The sequence below is a fragment of the Rhea pennata genome, chromosome 23 (assembly GCF_028389875.1).
Source record: "Rhea pennata isolate bPtePen1 chromosome 23, bPtePen1.pri, whole genome shotgun sequence".
NCBI lineage: Eukaryota > Metazoa > Chordata > Aves > Rheiformes > Rheidae > Rhea > Rhea pennata.
In genome coordinates, this window is record NC_084685.1 from 9,066,837 (window position 1) to 9,084,193 (window position 17,357).

Genomic DNA, 17,357 nt, shown 5'->3' on the forward strand with positions numbered 1-17,357 from the left:
GTAGCTAGTGAGAAGGTTTTAGTGGCTTTGCATCAGGGAACTTCTGTAGAAACACTGAACTTTGGGAAGAAGCTGGTGGAAGGGCAGTGACCAGCTTGTGCAAGCAAGGCCACACTGCTGTTCCCTGGCAGCCCTCCCGAGCACACCAGGCCTGCAGCTGCGGGAGCCAGGCAGAGCTTTGCTTGTCACTCTGCAGCAAGAACCACTCCTCAAATTGCAGGCAGAGCGTTAGTAAGCCAAATTGTAATTAGGAGCCTAAGCAAAGTTAGATCCAATTGCATGAAGTAGGATCATGTATCATAAAAACAGCTTTGCTTAGTTAATCCTCTGATTGATTTTAAGGCCTTGCAGAAACTCAAAGACTATTAAAAGATTTGTGTTGGCAACACTTCCCAGTACAGCCACAGTCTCCATTGCAGCTCACCTGATGATTCTCCAATCATGGCCTAAGCCTCTTCTTCAGGCAGTGCTGCCATTAAGCCCTTCATTTAAATTGTATCAACTTTCTCTAATTATTTGTTGAAACTCCATCTGGAGGATTAACACTCAGCTACAACAGAGCCCCAGTGCCAGGCTGGGCTGAGGTGCCTCGCATAGCAGAGCTGGTAGAGCCTGGCTGCCCAGGGACCCTGTGAAGACACCCCATCTTGGCTGGGGGTGGGGGGAGGCTCTCCCACCGCATGCTTGCCCTGGGCTGGCTGCATCCTCTGCTGCTGGCAGTGCCTTGTGACTTGCAGCCAATGGCTTTGGTTCTTCCTCTCCCTCTCTCCTCTGGTGGGAGAAGGAAGGGGCTGCTATCCCATCAGACTGATGTCAGTCCTGGTGATGCCAAGAAGAACATTTTCCACCTGCTGCTGCCCCTGGGGAGAGGCACAGGTTTGGGACACCCTGCTAGCCTCTGCTGGCCAGGCTACACCACACCAAACAGAGGGTGGCCACATGGCATTTGGCTCCCACCAAGGCCCAGCTCTGTGGGCTGCTTGTCCTCCCCCAGTGCCGGTCTGCTGAGACTTGTGTATCTCCATAACGGGGCAACAGGCATCGAAGGGCTGCGGAGGTCTCTTACCACAGCCACAGCTACTGCCCAGCAATGGCAGTCTGAGAGGCTTGTTTTTCCCACTGTTATTTTCTTACCATTCCTTGAATTTCAGCTTAAACACTCCCCTTCCACAGTCTGTCACAGAGCAGCGTTGTTGCCTGACTCCTGGAGCTCAGTTTGGCAGAAGCCCTACACCACATCCCCAGTTGCTCCTCATCTCACTTCTTCAGCATCCCCAGCTCTGCATGGATGAGATGCAATGTGCTGAGTGTGCAGAGCTGGAACATTTGCTCTTGCCTCCAACTGCAACTGCTCATGTGCCTGCCTGTCTTCTCCAGCACCTGCCTCCTCATGTCCAGATACAAACTCCAGATAACGTAACCCTGTTAGCCTCCTGGGCAGGGTTGTGTATGCTGGAAGAAATGCTGGCCTGGAAAATGGGGGTGAGTCTGTGGGATTCTTCAGATAGTTTCTGTTACTGGATTGTCTGGAACAGGCTGAGGTCTGACCCTTAGTTACAGCTAGTTCAAGTTCACACCAGGAAATTATGCCCAGCTAACTGTCTAACAGGCTTGGCTGCTTCTTCTGTTTGCCGCTGTCCTGAGCTATTTATGTCAAACCAACAGACAAGCAATTCTTCTTTTTTTCTGCTGGTTAGGTACCTTCTTTGTTGCATCAGATAGGGATGATGAAGCTTTTCAAGAAGCTGTTTTGAAGCAGCGGTCCAAAGAGCTGCTCCATTCTTCAAATGCAGTAGAGCACCCGGGCACCCTGCTGACCTGAATCCTCTGGCCATCCTCTGGTAGGAGGAGCCCCTCAGCAGAGGAGCCCGTCATGGGCACACGTGGGTGCAGGCCACCAGTGCCACTGAGGAGGAGCAGGGCACGCTCAGCTAGGGTGAGCTAGTCCTGAAACACAGAGCAAAGCAGTCTGAGAGCCCCTTATAAAGAAGTCTGAAAGATTTCTTCATCTGAGACACTGCTTTTGCAGATGATATAGAATACATTTGGATTCCAGTAAAGCAGTTGATACAATGCTATGCAACAAACTTAAAGAAAGCAGATAACGCTAAAGAGAAGCGACTCCGCAGGGCTGGCGGCTGACTGGGAAGCAGCCTCAGGGCCATGTTCCCACCCAGGATCCCCTGATGGCACCTGCGTGGCCTATTCCTGCCCCCAGGAGCCAGCTTGGCCAAGGCAACACCAGGCTGTGAGTTGACCCAATGCGGGTCTGATTTCCAGCTTTACTCCTCTCAGGGAGCAGAGATGGAGAGCAGGACTTGCCATCTTCTAACTTTGAAAGAAGAGCAGCCATGCCGGGATGGGGAGCTGCTGGGACCATACGAGCTACCTTAATTCTGCCTTTTAAAATGGCATGAGAATTTTGAAGCTGCAAGGCAGGAATGCTGGCAGAGACCTGATGGCTCCATGTGCTCAGCTGAGCAAAGCTCTGGTAATAACCCAGAACCCCCAGAGGAAGGGAGGGAGGGCTAGTTCTGTTTTTGCTTAACCAGGATCTTCCAGCATTATAACACTGTAATATCAAAGAAACGTGTGCTGAGAACTAGATACAAAAGCAAAAGCAGTCCCAAAAAGACATGTGCCAAATCTGGGGATTTTGGTGGGGTTTCCTGCAGGAGAGTCTGATTTGAGCTACAGTCTGGAGAAGCGAAGACTCAGGGGACAGGATCAGAGATTCTAATTACCTTCAAGTTAATGGAAATGAACAGCAGGGTGAGGAGAGGGAGTGGCAGGAGACAACAGCATGAGAAGCACTGACCTGGAGCTAAGGAAGGAAAAGTTTAGGCTAGACACAGAAAAAAAAATGTTATAAAAATCTACTGGCATAGAACAGACTCCTGCAGAGAGAGACTAAAAACTCAGTTACAGGAAATACAAGGAAATCAGGTGCTGTGCTAGCAGGAAAGGTTGCAAGGAATGACTGTAGCAAAAGGGCCTGGCTCAGATCCTTTGGCACGACTGAGTAGTCTTTCCCAGCATCCTCTACTTGCTAGTTATCTGCTGGTGTTTTCCGAATGGTGTACCTAGTACCTCAGCCTGGAAAATGAGTGGACACTGGTAGTTTAACAGATATCACATTCTGCAAGAACCATTTGGCCATTTAACATATTATTCTTTTAAAACAAGCAAAGATGTTATTCATAAAACACTCTAAAGAGGTAATAAAAGTTTGTTTCTAATATTTTTTCCGGAAAAAATGTATTTGCAGCAAGCACCAGGTGCCATTGTGTTTTAATCTAAGTAAAGTGACCTCTGTTCCTATTCTAATACTGAATACTCAGTTATTCTCAATAAATCATGCTCAGTCTCACATCCCTTCAATCATATTAAGGCACCTCCTTATCCCCACAATGAGCACATTCAGTTAGACTTCCACTGAATTGATCATGTCCACTCGGACTTCCACTCAGCTGATCGCAAACAGCAAGGCTTCAGCTGCATTATTCTTCACGCTTTGCAGAATTTCCCAATTTCTATTCCCAATAACCTTAAACTGTAAACAGAAGGTGGTTCATGGATTGAAAGGATTTCTCCAGGGAAGGTCTTCTCAGCGTGGGGCTTCTCTGCCCCCAGCATTTTCCTTTTCATTTACTTCTTCATTTACTAGTAAATACTAGTTGTGATTTCTTCTGAGTGTGGGGCTCTGCTCAAGTGCAAACTACACACGAACTCAGCGCTGAGGCAGTGTATGGACTGTGCAGCCCGCTAAAGGGCTATCCCGAACCTCTCTGCTGCCTTCCAGCAAAGCCACAACTGACAGTCTAAGTACTTCTGGCTACAGCTGGATGGGAACATGAACAAACCTTTTGAGGGAAAGGAATAGTTTCAATGTTTTTTTTCAGCTTGCCCTTCTGAGAGTTCAGAATTTCTCTAAAAATATTTTGACACTTACAACCAAAGAATATTTGGGTTTTTTGCCATATGAATTGACTTTGTACTAATTTTAATATTTCATATTTAGATATTCTGACAACATAAATACAATCATGTAGAAAACCAGTTCATACGATCTAAAACCTAAGTAACACAAAATGTACCAAAACTGAGATGTCAATATAGATCCTTCTGTGCAGTTAGAATGAACCTCACTAATATTTTGAATATTGTTCAAAAAATTGTCTGGCCTATGTCTCAAGGGACTGAATGAGTATCTTTAAACAGTTAAGAATTAGAACTTGGCTACACTTGTGATGGATGGAGCCAGACAGCAAAAGCAAGTAAACCAAATGGTAATGTAAACTTCAATGAAAATATAATTCTACTCTGTTAGCTGACTAATGATTTTAGCTGAAAATGTATGTTTGCCAAACTGCCCCTCTGTATTGTAGTAAGTCAAATCCAATTTTCTGTCATCAGCTTGTATATGGCAGCCAAAAAAATTATGTTTAATTGAGTTGAATTATGACACTGAATGTGTAGCTTTGCTTGATGGGGATTGTCGCCTCTGTTCAGTTTTTCATTCAGTCTGAAGTTTTACTTCTGTGCTGCAGGAATTAAGCAAGAGGCACATCTAGCAAACAGGCACTTTTGAATTAGACTGACCAGAAATAATTAAAGGTATTTGGACCTAACATAAAATCAGCATAAGGCTGGAGCTCATTACTCCTGATAGGATGCAGGAAGCAGTGCTTCCACATTTATTTAAGAATATATCAGTTTGTTCAAAAATACAGAAGTATGGTGAATGTGCTCATTCCTACTAATCCCTAGGTTTCACGACAGTTGTGGCATGCCTTACCATGAAGCACTGTCTCCCAGGGGAGATGAGCTGGTGGTTACAGCCACAGCAGCTTGACAAAATGCCTCCTAGCACTAAACATCTTCTTATTTTTTCTCCTGACCTTGTAGGTGGCTATTTCCTAAATCAGCTATCTAATATCAGGAGAAGAATCCCTGCCTTGGACTCATGAATTAGCCTTGGAGTGTTTGGAATGGGCCTGTCCTGCAGCTCCTGCAGCTGAGAAGAGTCTACTGGTTTCTTCCCACCAAAAGGTTGTTTATTGTAGCCTCAGATGAACCTCTGCTACAACTGTGGTTAACCTCTTCCTATGGTTGGGTTCCTTATGATTCACCTATGCTAAGCATTTTGCAATTAAACTCCCCCATGGAGCAAAACAAGCCTTTATTATAGCTGCAGAAGGCCTCTCTCTCTGGCTGAACTGGGTCTTCTACTTTTGTTCCCATGGCTTTTTCATAACAGGTCTGTTCTCATCCTTGGGTTGTACACTACTGTGACCATAAGCTTTCATGAGATGGTTTTAAAATACAGACAGGAAAGGTGTGAGTGTGTGTGTGGGGGGGGTCTTTTGGTCTAGTTCAGATAGACCTCTTTTCTCTGAGGCTAGCCCTTTGTTCTTTGCCCAAAATTTAACATCTTTATGAAACAGGTGAATCACACATTTCCCTCTAGCAAAAGTGAATCTCCAGAAAAGAGCAAGGTAGGTATCTTAGGACACTCCTAAAATCACAGACACAAACACCATGAATGAAAAGGGCATTCACCACATGGAGAAAAAAATCTGCACCATATAAATGACTGCAAAAGCAAATGCATAAAAATAAGGTCTAACAATTCATATACTAGTGAAAAGCCACTTTTGAGTAAAAAGTAGCATTGGCAATATCTAATTACTGGGAAATCTATTAAGAAAATCTTTTATATTTGGACAGACTACTCACAGCTCACTAACAATCATTCAGGATTTCTGTGTGAGGGTTTAAAAGATTTTCAATAAATTCAGGGGAAGAAAATAAAAGTTTAGTTCCAAGTCTGAGCCAAAGTTTGCTGTGCAGTTAAAAAGAGTAAACAAACTTGTGGATTTGACTCCCCGTGCTTCCTTTTCACACAGTGTCTTCTGCACTTGAATGGCAGAGCACACAGCCTGAACACGAAGGGTTCATGTTTTATTAATGGTGTCCAATTCATTTCCTGTTTTCATGCTGATAACCTACTCAGGGAGAGGAAGGGAATTCAGGTGGCAAGAGCTCAGATCCATTTTTCTTATATCCATGAGCAGTTCACAAGTGGGTATTTCACTAGCAAAACCGCTATTGCATGTATTACTGCATTCTCTGGGAGGCTTAACTCAGGCTGGCTGGCTTTGCAGCTGCTAGCACATACCTCAGCAAGCCTCCCTGTTTGGAAGGCAACTTCTCTTGTAGGTGATAGCTTGTATTTTTTGAATCAATCATCATGTAGGAACTATTTTCACTGCTCTCCTTTCTATAGGGCTAAGCTTTTAATTCACCAAATTGCTATCTTGGCAGAAATCTCCTTGTCAGACAACATTCATGTTAACAATACCATTCTCTGTTTATAGGAATGAGTATTAATTCCCCATTGAAGACAAACCAATGTGTTGTTTGATTTAGTAGCTAGTCCTAGGGATTTTGTTTTCTGATGAAAATAGTGTTACTAGTCCTACAAAATCGGGCAAATTTTTTAAAGCCTAATGCCTTGTGCAAATTTCCCAACCTTAAAAAACAAAAAAACTCATTTCCACTGTGTATATAATTTTTACCATGTGTGAACACTGTCCTTTATGAAAAGCCACACAATATAGTGTTGAGAGTGGGTTCATAGAAAAGGTCTAATTTTAAACATCTGTATTTGAGAGCTGGAGAAGCATCAGAGTATCTCGTTACAACTTCAGATTGGAATCTTTTTGCAGAAGGGATTTTAGAAGTAGGCAGATTTTAATAAGTATCCCAGTACTCAAGGTCTACCCACAATCAAGGGATCCTCCAGGCTTTCCCTGGTGCCTGGCAGGTTGATTAGATGGGGATTTACTGAAGAAGGATCAGCTATGTTGTTCAGTACCAAGTGCACAGCTTAGAAAACCATTTCTGTATTGCTGCTCTGCAGAAGGAGAAGACAGTAATGTTTTGTCCCATTTCAAGTAGATGCCTAGTTTGCAAAACACTGTCAGTTTTACAGGTGCTAAAGCAAAGCCATGTAACCCAGCTAAGTTCAATGGCAAATGTTCATGGTGAAGGTTGGGTTTCTGATACTGTATTTTCAGATTTTATCACAACCAACACACCTATTTCTGTATATGAAAGAACAAAGCCCAACTGAGCACATTTATGGAATCTATCCCTTCAGACACTTGTTCTGCCAAAAGAATACAAAATTGCTTAGCTTTGTTTTTTGGCCTCGGCACATGAAAAAACATAAGCCCTTGCACTGCAGTTCTGATTTATTTGTTGGCCTGCCTCATTTTGTTTGTGCTATATATCTGCTAATAAACAGTCAGAAATGCTTCCAGTACTCCCCACAGATCAGGGCAGTGTGGGATTTCCACGCCCTCAAAACAGGGTAATACCTGGAAAGGCAAAGTATCAGCAGTAAATTCCCTGTGAGTATTTGCAGCAATAACTTTCATCTCTAAACATTTTTTTATAAGTTATGTGCTTTCTGCTTACCTACCAACTTTTCTGAACTGTCCACAGAAGCTGCAAGGAAGAGCTGATGTGACAGCAGCTGCTGCTGCCTTCTTTGGGTCTCCCTGAATGCTCTCAGTTTTTCTACTCTTGTTAAACCAAACCAACTTCTCAAGGAATTTGCACTAGAGCAGAGGTGGGCTGGGGGACAGGGAGCCAGGTTGGTGTGCTGATGCATTTAGTTTTTTATAGCTGCACTCTGGCCTACCTTTTTTCCATTCTACTAGTTTATCTGCTGCAAATATCAAGGCCAGAAGATCTATTAGTAGTCATTTTTTCTTCTTCAGCCTCTTCATTTGACAGAGGAAGAAGAAAAGCTTGAAATGGCCTTATGCAAGTAAAGAAACTGAGCACCATACGTACATATTACTATATGGTATGCTAAGATTTGTACATAAATCTGTCAAAATCTAAGGCACAAAGTTTTGATTTAGAGCCAAATCTAACTATCAAATTCAGGCCCCAGCTTCTTATATAAGCAGCAATGATAAATTCAGAAGCTAAAAATATTAGTGGCAGCACATACCCTGAGTCCTTGGAAGCCCTGAAATGACTTTTTGCCACTATCTACAGCAAATTAGAAAACAAGGAGTTTTGAAGAATGCTGTTGAGTTGACTCATAACTTGGGGGGATGGGACAGTACATTTAAAAGCAAGAACAGAAAGCTGCAGAAATAACTGGAGAGCAATTTGATATCTAAATTGCCTATCCCTTTAAACAAGGACATGGGAAAAAAAGGTATACAGCCATAGTACACTGAAATCAGTATATACATTCAAAATAAGATCCAGTCCATCTAGTGAGCATCTCTGTGGAAGAATGACTGCTCTCTAACACACTGAGAAGAAAAATCTATCTATATGTACAGTATCCAACAAGACAGAGCTACAGCAGGGTTGCTCATGCTAGGAGGGGACTGCCCACCTGGAAGGTAAAATGCATCAAGAAATAAATGAAAACTGTATCCTGGCACCTGTTGAAGCTTTAGCTTGTTCAGTATCTGCCAAACCTTGCCTGTTAGGTATTACTGGTGTTTGAAACGCAGACCTTCTGTGCCAGTTTTTGGAAAGGCGGACTGAACCTTTGCTTTGGCTCCCTGGCAGTCCTGAGCACCTTATTAGCTACATTCTTCTACAGACATCAGTCAGAAAAGGTGAATAACCTAGAAACTGACGTCCCAGTCTGCAATAAGCCCTCACATAGAGAACAAGAGGGCTAGTGCATGTATGGAGCAGCCGACTCTCATCAGATGATATAATTCTCGCTCTGATCTCTGCTTGTTCACATCTGTGTTCAACAAAAATGTTCCTCATTTTCCTATTGCTCAAGTTGGAAATAAAGACTTGACTCTCATAAAACATCCCTGAAAATAGCTTAAACTGACTCTTATTAGAGAGATAAGAAAACTGAAATTCCTCCTACGATTCTTGTACTGGCCAGTGATGCTCCAGTCTGCTTTGATGCTTCACATTCGCTTTAAGTAGCAGATAATCTAACATCAATTACTTGCCTCTAGTTGCTTCTTCCTGTTAAACCTATTGGCCATTTTCCCAAACAACAACAACAACAACAAAAAAAGCCTTTCTTTCTGCAGCCTGTGTGCAGTTCAGTGGGGCCATGCTCCTTTGGTGGGGGTGGGGTTGTGCCACTCAGTTTTGGGGGGTTTCTTTTGGGACATTTCTCTTTGAAAGAGAATCATGATGAGATCGATAACCTGCTCTGTGCTGGCAGGCAGACATGCATGCCTGGAGGTGCAAGTGCAAGTGTGTGGTCTTGGGTGTGGGGAAGAAAGGAGAAGGGTGGTGACCTGAATATTGGAACACAGTTCAGAGTAGAATGTTTTTTTTCTTTGCCTTCCCTTGTATCAGGAACCCCAAGCACTAAAAAGCAGAAGTTCCCTGCCCCACCTGGGATATAATGAGAGCACATCAGAGATGCACCATCTTTTACTTTTTGAGCTTCTTGGTTGCAGATAGCCACACTTTCAGGCCTTCCTTTGCAAGCATGAGAACTAGAAATAGTGTTATTTTTATTAATGAAGGTTGAGATTATCAGATAAGCAAGGATCCTTAGAGCTAGGGCATACAGGATTACCCAAGTAGCACAAGAGCAGTTATGAAATTACAAGAACTGGCAACTTCACACACATCCCCCCAGCTCCAATATATTTCACATGAAAATAGAGCTTGGCTCTGAGATGCCCACACCCATAGGTCCCATTTCAGACTCCTCTTCAGCATCACAAGGAGCTGCGGAAGAACACTGCCAGCAGAAGCTGTGGTTCAGGAGGCTGCAGAAGCAAACATTGCACCAGGAGGACCATGTCACCAGCCATGCTAACCCTAGCTCTGTGGTCCAGCTGCTGGGACGCATGTGGGCATCTCCTTTGCTGCTCAATCTGTGCAAGTGGCATAAAGCCACTTATGCATCTTGCAAAAGAGCTGAGAGTTTTCTGCAGTGCTCAGCTTCTCTATGTCTCAGTTACTCAGCCCTGGTCTGCCAGGGCAGAGAGGGAGGCAGGACTGTGGTATCCTTAAAAATCACCCCTTACAGACAATATTTGTTTGACCTGCTGTTAATCTCTGGTGATGGCAATTCTGCAGCCCCTGGCAATCTGTTCTTACATCGACCTATCTCTACCATCAGAAAGATTTCCTTTTTTTTCCCCTCTGACTCTCTAGAGCCCATTTTAAACCATTGTAACAAATGTACAGGAGGACAGAGTACTCCCTGCCTGCTTGCTGCAACATTTTACATATCTGATGGCTGTTCCACTGTTTCTCCTTTGTTTTTCTACACTGAACAAAACAAGCTTCTGTCAGCCTCACTTTGCATATCATGTTTTCTAGATTTCTGTTATTCGTTCTTACTGCTCACTTCTATATATGCATCACTTGGAGAAAGTCTCTTACAGATTCCACTTAAGGCCTTATTAGTGTTCAGTAGAGTGTAAGAATTTCTGTATGTCATCAAATGACACTCATAGTTGTACATTCTAGTATAAATCTTGCCCTTTTTTGCAAATCTATGTGAGAGCTTAGACTGCACTTTCAAGTAATGAAGTGTGATGCAGTGTTAAGCATTAAAGTAGCTGCCATTACTGAAGGACTCCCTGGGCACAAAGAAAGACAAGAACCCCCCCATTCCCATCTCCTAGCACAAAGTAAAATATATATTGCTAGTAACACTTTGAAAATCATTTGATCATGTGGCCCAGCTGGCATTGCTGACAGACAGCTGCTTGGTATCTGCTTGGTTTCTCTCCTTTTTACAATTTTTTCTAATGACCATTGAATCATAGAATCACAGAATGGTTGAGGTTGGAAGGGACCTCTGGAGATCAGCTAGTCCAACCTCCCTGCTCAAGCAGAGTCACCTAGAGCATGTTAGACAGGGTTGCATCCAGGCAGGTTTTGAGTATCTCCAAAGAAGGAGACTCCACAACCTCTCTGGGCAACCCGTTCCAAGGCTCTGTCACTCTCACAGTGAAGAAATTCCCCCTCACGTTCAGGCGGAACTTCCTGTGGTTCAGTTTTTGCCCATTTCCTCTTGTCCTGTTGCATGGGACAGCTGAAAAGAGTTTGTCCCCATCCCCTTGACATCCTCCCTTCAGATACTTATAGACATTGACCCATCGGCCCATTGGGGTGTATGATACCTTACCTAAATACATCGTAGACCTGCAGCTACTGACTCTCAGCATATAATGCCAGCATATTTTATTGTTCTTTGTTTTAACACCAGAAGACTACAAAGTCTGGTTTGGAGACAGCAAATTATTTACTGTAAATGCAATAATCTGTGCAAAAAGTTTTCAGATCACAGGAGAAAATGAATTAATTTGAAATCATTGATTCATTTTTTTATAGTCATGTGTCACTTTGAGCCTTGGTTATTCTGATGTTTGATTATAAAGGAAGGGATATTTACCGACTGAAACATGAACAGCTGCCAACAGTCAAGGCTTCACCAAACTCTGCAGACAGGTTTGTCACAGGATGGCATGTTATGCAAGTTAAATGCAAGTTATTCTGCATTCCTGGCAGCAGACCACATGAAATTTCCCTTCAGATGTTGATGGGATAAAATATATATATATATATATATATATATATATATATATATATATGAAAATCACCTTATCATTTACAATGCAAATCTTGGAAGGAAAGTTAGTAAATTAAGTTAGAGAATTGCCTAAATTAAGCTGGCATTCTATTCTGGTGCTTCAAACTCTGAAAACACTGCTGGCTGACAAAACAAGCCCTGGAATGATTAGCAAAATCCCTCTTTCAGAGGCAGCAGACAAGCAATCCCTTTGAACCTTCGCAGCACATCATAAATGCTCAGCAGACTTACAGTGTGGCAGTCCCAGTGCTATCAATTATTTACCTTTTTTTCTGTTTACCTTCAGGCTGCAAGTAATTATTTTTAAATATTAATTTAGTTGTGTCATGTACAGTTTGTGGTTTAGCCCTAAGATCTGAGATATAGAAAAGCAAACTGCATCTCAAATCACATTTAGCTAGTGAGGCACTGATAGTCAGATCCCCACTTCAGCTACTCAGCACCTACGCTCAACTTCTTCCATCATTAGAAACAAAACTCTGTTCATTGTAGGAAAGTGAAAGCAATTTTCTTAAAAAGAAAAGACACTTTTTTTTTTTTAGCCTAAAAGTCCCAGAAATAGAAAAATTTAAATTGGAGAATATTGTTTTATTTCTAAAAAGTTTCAACCTTTTGCAGCAGAAGATTCCACCCCCTACTCCTTATTGTTTCACTCAGGATTTTTTTCCCAGGGTATTTCATTCTCTTTATCCTCAACTAATTTAGGCTAAAAAGAAGTTGGCTGTTGTTCTTGCAGCCCTGAGAGGGAGACCCTATGGGACAAGAACTGCCTTCCTGCACTGAAAACAGCACTTCTTAGAGCCTCAAAAGGGAGGATGGCTCCTGTCAGCTCACACGAACATCTTTCCACTAGAGACTAGTTCTTTCTTTTTAAAAGTTCATGCCAGAAAATCAAAAACTCATTCTGATGCACTTGCACCAAGATACAGACGCGTGCTCACAGAGATGGTGATGTTCATTTTTCGCATTGTGGCAATTTCAACTTTTCTTCAGCCTATGCACTTGGAAGAAGATCTGATTTTCTGAAACAGAATGAAGGAGAAATGGAACTCTGACATGAAATCTGGGCAATTATTGCTGGAGTTGTGGTGATGCTTGTAGGCCTCAGCTGGGTGGTTCCCACCCTGCTAAGTTCTGCACAATTCTGTAGACACCGGGAGCATCTCCTACCAAAGAACACACAATCATAGCTTGAACTGAGGTGTTGCACTGCAAAACAAGTAAGAAAAAACATCAAAGACAGTATTATGTGTTCACAGGGTCAAGCTAAGGTGCAGCACCACTGCAGTGAAATAATGTTTGTAGACCGACATAGCTAAGATTTGCATTTCACAAAGAATGAAATTCAGTGAAGTCATGGTCTACCCCTCTCAACCTTGCCTCCTAAAAATCATGTCTATTCCCTCTCCTTTCATCCTGTCCCATTGTTCTTGCTACAATCTTGCTATGTGCACTCATGTTTTCAGAGTGCGGGCATGTCACACATCTAGTTTCAATCTAAAGAGGAAATGGCAACCTCCAATTCACTTGCAGTTCACTTCTCTTTCTCCCCTCCCACAGCAAATTGAGATTGCAAGATTGAATGGTCAGGCAATGCCATAGCCTAGTTCATTCGCACTGTGTGACTTGGGTCCCAGCACAGCACATGAACTTGACTTTTTGTAGCCTGAGAGAAAGCCAGTATCCAACAGAATAGGTCCTCGGGAAAGCCAGAAATTTTGCCTTAGCTCTAATCTCTAATATAACTAATCAGGGTTTAAATTTAACCATTAACTAACTAGCTAGAATATGTAGCTCTTTATGGAAATTCAGTTACAAAAGACTTCTTGAACTGAGACGATCAGAAGCCTATGTTTCCTATATCCCATTCTGTACTCCTGTTTGACTCTAGGGTCAGACAGTGGTATGTGAATTTACATATTATGAATTATGAAGCCATAAAGTATCCTTGCTCTGGAATTCTCATGATGCATGCTTAGCTTCAATTCTAGTATGGGAAGAAAGAACAAGGGCATCAAAGAGAGGGTTTAGCAAAGTAGTAAGGCAATCAGACAAAAACTTTCCAAAAGTAAAACAAAAGAGATACGGAATGGGAGCACAGAAGCAAAGCTTTGTGATGGTCACAACAGCCTATGTTACAGCGACAAGAATGAAAGCATCTGTTCTCTTAGAAGAAGGGGAAGGAAGAAAACTAACTTCATGACAAAGGACCTGCTGAATAGCAGGTACCCACACTGGACTTTCCCTCAGCATCACGTTGTTATCAAGCACCTTTGTTTACAAGTCACATGGAAATAGAAGAGCCACATAACAAATCACAAAACCTGCAACAAAAGTGGGAAAACCAAATCAGGGATTCACTGGTATCTATTAAGGCAAATATGGTTGAAACAGTTAGAAGCCCATGCTGTAGAATACAACACTTCAGACACAAGTGGTGTAACAGCATGGGCTCCTTTTGATCTGTACATTATTTTGCCTTTCCACAGATGCTAGACATTGTCTCCCCAACAACCCGACACTAACTGGAGCAACTGAGTGGACTTCTTGCCTGTTATCAAAATAAATGAACTTCTAAAACATCTGATTCACAGGCAACTCATTAGGTGTTAGCAGGCACCTCTGAGGCTAGGAAATAACCACAATCTGTCTGGTTTGGCTTCAGTTTACTTTGGTAGCAACAGTGACCTGGACTGATGCCAGTTTTTCTTAACCTTGGTGAGCAGATTAGGTCACAGGGCTTCACTAAACCATTTTGTTCAAAGTGAAGGATGATAGCAGCTGAAGAGCCAATTCATGTGTTACAGGTAATTACAGTGACACCTCTATTCTCCTCTCACACAGTAGAGCAGCTTGTGCACTCTAAATCATAATGTTCCCCCAAGAAACTGGGCTGGTACACCCTGTTTCTGAAGCATGCAGGTAGAAAAACACAGATCCTAAAGGTAAATCAGTCATTTCAAAAGCATATGTGGCATACATAAAGAGACTCTGAGAGTATGGATGTTGCACTCTACTGGGCCAATACTTTTCATTTCCCAATTAAATCTACCTCACCCTGTAACGCAGATTTTTACAAGCATATGTTAGCAGGCAGGTAGAAAATTGCTTTTTCTGAGAGCCCATCAATTCCTTTGTGCTTTAAAAGACTTCCATGCCCTGAAAGCGCATTTCTGCCTGTGCTAAAGTTAGCGGCTTGTCTGGCAACCGAGGACGAGGAAGGCTGGAGACGGCCCGCACGGCACGCGGAGGGAACTCAGCCGGGCGCCGCCGCGGGGCCCCGGGCGCCGCCGCCGCCGGCTGCGGCGGGCGCTGCCCGTGGTGCTGAACCGCGGACGCGGCACGGACTGGACCTCGGGGCTTCCTGGGGGCGACGGCAGCTAACTAGCTTGGGATGCTCAGTTTCCCACCAGCACTAGCTGTTACCCAGCCGTGCGTTAGATAGGCTTTCTGCTTGAAATGAATTTCGATTCCTACAGACAGTTTTCAGGGACAATCGGGGCAGCCAAGAAAATAGTGACACCAGAAATGGCTGATAAAATTGCAATGAAATGTCTGTTGACATTGATTTTGAGCCTGCGGCCAGAGATGAATGATTGAAACACTAGGCTTGTTAAAGCTAGAATGCTTTTGATTTCTCTTCTCTGCACCAAACAAGATTTAGCTGGAGGGAAGTTAACAATCAGCTAATTGACATTGAATTAACCATGAAATGCAGTATAACTACTTTTCTTCTGAAGTGCTCTTCAGAAATACTTTAACAAGGCTTTTAATTATTGATTATTGCTTATAACACACAGCATATTTTCTTTTATTTGTTTTAAAGTCTAGTGTCCTTCAAAGGTGTCAGCCCAAGTACTCTCTGCAGTTTACCAATCTGCTGATGGAAACCAAACAAATAATTAAAGAAAAACAGTTTCTTCTTCCTCTTTCAAAGCATCACGGAATAACACATCATTTTTTCCAATATCTTGGTCGGGTTAAAAAACAAATATTCCCTAAGCCTGAGCTTAGGAAGTCCCCTGTGTCCTTAAGTGAATGTGGGGAAATTGAGGGGGAACTATGGCACATTTTCAGATAATCCGCTGAATTTCCTATTGCCTTTGGGGCATTAATAGCATTTGAAGAAACTGTCACTTGCATGAAAAAGGAATAAAATGTTTGTTTGCTGCAAATCTGAGAACCAGGAATGGCACTGACAGCAGTGGGCACAGTTATCATCAGTGCAGCTGCATATGCTGGGTGTCAGCTTGAACAGGGTTGCCATTCTGCACAGACCTGGGAGATGGCAAAAAACTGTGTTGCTAGCAGCTGCAAAGAGCATACAAGCAGAAGACTACTCAAAAAACAATGCTGAATGCATCAGAGCAATGATCAGGAAAATATCTATAAAAATCAAATGCAAGAAAAGACACTTCAGTTTTTTTTATGCTTGGCAGGTATTACTATTGCAGCAGTGGACATTACACCTTATAGGTAACACTCTTACCTGTGAGATGCTCTCCTTTCCTTACAGAAGCATAGAGACTGGAGAATCAAGAACTGGTTTCTCACATCTCCAATTTTAAGATAGTGTTCCATCTATCTCTGATCCTCTTGGTCTTGTTTTCTCCAAAAATTCTGCCTTGGCCCTGAGAAATTATCCTAACCAAATGTTCATCATTGCAGAAAGACACCCATCACCACTATCAACAACAGAACTTTTGTAAAAAGATATTCCCAAGAGCTTTCAAGAGGACAGGAAGATGGGCACACTCTATATCTGTAAAGAGGTGATAGCATGCCAGCAGGACTGAGCCAAATGGGGCACTCTGGGATAAATCTGTTACACTAAGCACATGAAGGAGTAGTGTGAACACCCGCAGCATCAGGCAGAAAGCTTGTGGGAATTTCTCTATCCCAATTCACTATAGATAGGGAAAAAAAAAAAAAAAAAACAACTAACCAAACAAAAAATACTGTTCCAACAGCTCACATCTAGCAGCTGACTTGTCCTAGAGAGTTTAACCCTTCGAAGAGCAGTCTATGATACACTGTTTCCCTTCTATTCCCCAGTGCTGCAGTACTTTCATTCTACCTTCACCAAAAGCCAGGAAACAAGACAGGTTTTAGGGCTCGCTCTCTCTCTCTCTCTCTCTTTTTAAACAAAGTTGTATAGCATAATTTATCAAGCGAGCAACACTGCCCAGAGGGAGTGAAGAAGGCAGAAATACAGTATCACTTAAGGCTTTGAGTTCACAAAAGCATACCAATTCAGCAGGTGTAGACATCAAAATAAAGAGCCCTCTGGCAATCTTCCAGATGGCCTAAATCTCCAGGCATATTCAGCCTGATTACCTTAGATTTTTTCAGGCACGCTATCTCTGCATTTACTTGTTGTACATCTCTTGCCAGCTACAGAGAAGCAGCTGTGTCTGGCCTACGGTGTGAACATCTGGTTGACTGTCATATACACCTGTGAGTCTTCTGCAGCACAACTCTATTAGATACTAGTGTAGGCAAGTGTAAAACAATGCACACTGGAAGAATTCACATGAAAGAGGCTCTATGTACGTTGCAGCTTCTCAGAAAGGGCTCCAAGTATAACTGAACAGAGCAGTGAGAATATCTGGCTGGTACTCTATGCTGCTGAGGCCAGAAGCGGTTCCCTTTACTGAAATGTAGGGTCAATATTACTCCTTTGTCTAATGACTGGTTTAATCTTTAATTTGTTTCTGCCTATATT